At 44.3% G+C, this 5,000-nt stretch overlaps 1 non-coding gene across 1 annotated transcript; it reads left to right on the top strand.

Moving 5' to 3' along the window:
• Positions 1-2,876: 2,876 nt before the first annotated feature.
• Positions 2,877-4,782, top strand: LOC123719580. Its single transcript, XR_006755645.1, has one exon. It is a non-coding gene; the product is annotated as a small subunit ribosomal RNA (ribosomal RNA).
• Positions 4,783-5,000: the final 218 nt, after the last annotated feature.

The following is a 5,000-nucleotide window of genomic DNA, read 5'->3' as shown; positions in this document are numbered from 1 at the left end:
TGACGTTGCATCGGAATAATTATTATAATTCATTATTATACATACATACATACATACATACATACATACATATTATTAATAAATTAATTGTTTTTTTTTTTTTTTTTTTTTTTCTTCAAATAAACCCACATTGCCATTTCTCTGAGCGTGTGCTGCGAGCTTCAACGAGAAACATTCGGCGCGAAACTGTCGAGCGGCCGGCCGTCGCGCGCCGCACCTGTACGAGAAACATTTTCCTCTGACGTTGCATCGGAATAATTATTATAATTCATTACTATACATACATACATACATACATACATACATACATACATACATACATACATACATATTATTAATAAATATAATTTTTTTTTTTTTTTTTCTTTTCTTCAAATAAACCCACATTGCCATTTCTCTGAGCGTGTGCTGCGAGCTTCAACGAGAAACATTCGGCGCGAAACTGTCGAGCGGCCGGCCGTCGCGCGCCGCACCTGTACGAGAAACATTTTCCTCTGACGTTGCATCGGAATAATTATTATAATTCATTATTATACATACATACATACATACATACATACATACATACTTCAAATAAACCCACATTGCCATTTCTCTGAGCGTGTGCTGCGAGCTTCAACGAGAAACATTCGGCGCGAAACTGTCGAGCGGCCGGCCGTCGCGCGCCGCACCTGTACGAGAAACATACGTTGCATCGGAATAATTATTATAATTCATTACTATACATACATACATACATACATACATACATACATACATATTATTAATAAATATAATTGTTTTTTTTGTTTTTTCTTTTCTTCAAATAAACCCACATTGCCATTTCTCTGAGCGTGTGCTGCGAGCTTCAACGAGAAACATTCGGCGCGAAACTGTCGAGCGGCCGGCCGTCGCGCGCCGCACCTGTACGAGAAACATTTTCCTCTGACGTTGCATCGGAATAATTATTATAATTCATTATTATACATACATACATACATACATACATACATACATACATATTATTAATAAATATAATTGTTTTTTTTGTTTTTTCTTTTCTTCAAATAAACCCACATTGCCATTTCTCTGAGCGTGTGCTGCGAGCTTCAACGAGAAACATTCGGCGCGAAACTGTCGAGCGGCCGGCCGTCGCGCGCCGCACCTGTACGAGAAACATTTTCCTCTGACGTTGCATCGGAATAATTATTATAATTCATTATTATACATACATACATACATACATACATACATATTATTAATAAATATAATTGTTTTTTCTTTTCTTCAAATAAACCCACATTGCCATTTCTCTGAGCGTGTGCTGCGAGCTTCAACGAGAAACATTCGGCGCGAAACTGTCGAGCGGCCGGCCGTCGCGCGCCGCACCTGTACGAGAAACATTTTCCTCTGACGTTGCATCGGAATAATTATTATAATTCATTATTATACATACATACATACATACATACATACATACATACATACATACATATTATTAATAAATATAATTTTTTTTTTTGTTTTTTCTTTTCTTCAAATAAACCCACATTGCCATTTCTCTGAGCGTGTGCTGCGAGCTTCAACGAGAAACATATCTATCAATACAAATGTCTATGCAAAAAAAAGAAAACAAACAAAATCATATCAGTCAATAAAATAAATAATAATATTTTTTTACTACTACTACTACTACTACTAGTACTACTACGTGCTACTACTGCACGCCAATACACATACATAATAAAATGAAAAATCGTCTCTCTCTCGCTCGCTCTACGAGAAACATTCGACGTCCGCTCCAATGCCGACGCGGACTATTGCTCTCGGTATAGATGTGGAGCGAAACAGTCGTGCGCACAGCGTCGACTCGTTCTCGTTGCCGCGCGTCGTTCGTCTCAAATAGACACGAACGACGGACGAGAGAGAATGTGTTCTTGTTTTTGTGTTTGTGCGAAGTGTGAGAATATTATATACATATATTCGCGCATGGATGATATAGATATGGGTATGGATTTTCGGAGGAAATTATATCAAATTCGTATTTCGAATGCGAGACCGCCGAGATCTTTCCCAGCTCTCTCTCTCTCTGTGTGTGTGGTGTATAGTACATTTTATATATCTCTCTTGTGTCAACACAAAATAACAAAGAATATACATACTACTCCTCCTCATATTTTATATAATATAATATAAAATTATATTATAGCACCGCGTTCGCAGACCGTATGGTGATGTTACCAATCGACCAAGATTTGGGACCGTCTCCCCCGGTGTTATCTGTGATGTTAAAAGAATACGCTTCTAGGCACACCTCAACGCAGGGCGCCTAGCGTGTTCGACACGTGCGCGGTCGCCACGGCGACCGTATATGGAAAGAATGTATAAAAGAGGACGCACACGCGCCCATCGTCGAAACGGTGTGCGCAGCGTCGTGTTGGAATTTATCCCTCAAGCTCCGGGCGTTGATCGTATCTAGTGCGAATCATGCGTGTGTGTGCGCATGTAATTGCCAGCCGAGTTTTAATATGTTTACAATAACGTATTGAATAAAAATTGAGAAGTTGCGTTTAGATGAATGTTCAATTTTCAAATTGTCACAACATCGATTCCCGCCCGCGGGGTCGTGTTCGTTGCAGTTTTATGTCCCTCACAGTGGTCGAGCATCGTTGTACATCACCTCGTTGCGAGATCGTGACGGGACGGCCGCTCGTAGACCGGTCAAAGTTAGTCTATCGATATGAAGCGCGAACGTCGCGTCGCGTGCAAATTCGACGCGTTACGTTCACGCGTGTCGAGAAGGCGCGCGCGCAAGCGCGCGCCCCTCGACGCCGCCGAGCCAGCGGCTCGCCGAAGCCGCGTGACCGCGGTGTAGGCGTGTCGTTTGCGTAAGCAGCTCCCTGGTTGATCCTGCCAGTAGTTATATGCTTGTCTCAAAGATTAAGCCATGCATGTCTCAGTGCAAGCCGTATTAAGGCGATACCGCGAATGGCTCAATATATCAGTTTTGGTTCCTTAGATCTTACTCAGTTACTTGGATAACTGTGGTAATTCTAGAGCTAATACATGCAATCAGAACTCTGACCAGTGATGGGATGAGTGCTTTTATTAGATCAAAACCAATCGGCGGAGGGCCATGCGTCCGAAGTCGTTAATTTTGATGAATCTGGATAACTTTTGCCGATCGCACGGTCCAGTACCGGCGACGCATCTTTCAAATGTCTGCCTTATCAACTTTCGATGGTAGTTTCTGCGACTACCATGGTTGTCACGGGTAACGGGGAATCAGGGTTCGATTCCGGAGAGGGAGCCTGAGAAACGGCTACCACATCCAAGGAAGGCAGCAGGCGCGCAAATTACCCACTCCCGGCACGGGGAGGTAGTGACGAAAAATAACGATACGGGACTCTTACGAGGCCTCGTAATCGGAATGAGTACACTTTAAATATTTTAACGAGGAACAATTGGAGGGCAAGTCTGGTGCCAGCAGCCGCGGTAATTCCAGCTCCAATAGCGTATACTAAAATTGTTGCGGTTAAAAAGCTCGTAGTTGCATTTGTGCGCCGCGCTGTCGGTGCACCGCATCCGCGGTGATACTGACACGTCTGCGGAGCATATCGTCGGTGAGCCGGCGGTAAAACGCCGGTTCAATATCAAAATCCTATCGCGGTGCTCTTCGGTGAGTGTCGAGGTGGGCCGACAATTTTACTTTGAACAAATTAGAGTGCTCAAAGCGGGCTCAAAATGCCGCTTGAATATTTCGTGCATGGAATAATAGAATATGATCTCGGTTCTATTTTGTTGGTTTTCAGAACTCCGAGGTAATGATTAATAGGGATAACTGGGGGCATTCGTATTGCGACGTTAGAGGTGAAATTCTTGGATCGTCGCAAGACGAACATCAGCGAAAGCATTTGCCAAAGGTGTTTTCATCAATCAAGAACGAAAGTTAGAGGTTCGAAGGCGATTAGATACCGCCCTAGTTCTAACCGTAAATATGTCATCTAGCGATCCGCCGACGTTACTACAATGGCTCGGCGGGCAGCTTCCGGGAAACCAAAGATTTTGGACTCCGGGGGGAGTATGGTTGCAAAGCTGAAACTTAAAGGAATTGACGGAAGGGCACCACCAGGAGTGGAGCCTGCGGCTTAATTTGACTCAACACGGGAAATCTCACCAGGCCCGGACACCGGAAGGATTGACAGATTAACAGCTCTTTCTTGATTCGGTGGGTGGTGGTGCATGGCCGTTCTTAGTTGGTGGAGCGATTTGTCTGGTTAATTCCGGTAACGAACGAGACTCTAGCCTGCTAAATAGGCGTCGTCATTCAAGGTGTGCGCGACTCTCGGGGAGCGCAACTCACTGGCGACGTATTAAAATTCTTCTTAGAGGGACCGGCGGCTTCGAGCCGCACGAGATTGAGCAATAACAGGTCTGTGATGCCCTTAGATGTCCTGGGCCGCACGCGCGCTACACTGAAGGAATCAACATGTTCTCCCTGGCCTAGAGGCCCGGGCAACCCGTTGAAACTCCTTCGTGCTGGGGATTGGGGTTTGCAATTATCCCCCATAAACGAGGAATTCCTAGTAAGCGCGAGTCATAAGCTCGCGTTGATTACGTCCCTGCCCTTTGTACACACCGCCCGTCGCTACTACCGATTGAATGATTTAGTGAGGTCTTCGGACCGACACGCGGTGGCCTCACGGCCGTCGGCGTTGCTGGGAAGTTGACCAAACTTGATCATTTAGAGGAAGTAAAAGTCGTAACAAGGTTTCCGTAGGGGAACCTGCGGAAGGATCATTAACGTTGGTTTTTTCTTTTTGTTTTGTTGTTGTCAAAGACTCGCAAAAAAAGAAAAAAATACAAAAAACACGTGAATGATACGAATCAAAATCGAATCCGAGACGGTTGACTCTCTCTCGTCGATTCGCGACGTGTGCGTTGCGACACGCTTTGATTAGCGTTCGCTATCGCCTATTGATACTTTGAAATAATATTTTAATTTTTGTGTACAACCACGC

Source organism: Pieris brassicae, unplaced genomic scaffold (assembly GCF_905147105.1).
Source record: "Pieris brassicae unplaced genomic scaffold, ilPieBrab1.1, whole genome shotgun sequence".
NCBI classification, from domain to species: domain Eukaryota; kingdom Metazoa; phylum Arthropoda; class Insecta; order Lepidoptera; family Pieridae; genus Pieris; species Pieris brassicae.
The sequence above is the reverse complement of the archived record's forward strand: the minus strand, read 5'-3'. Positions and strand labels throughout refer to the sequence as shown.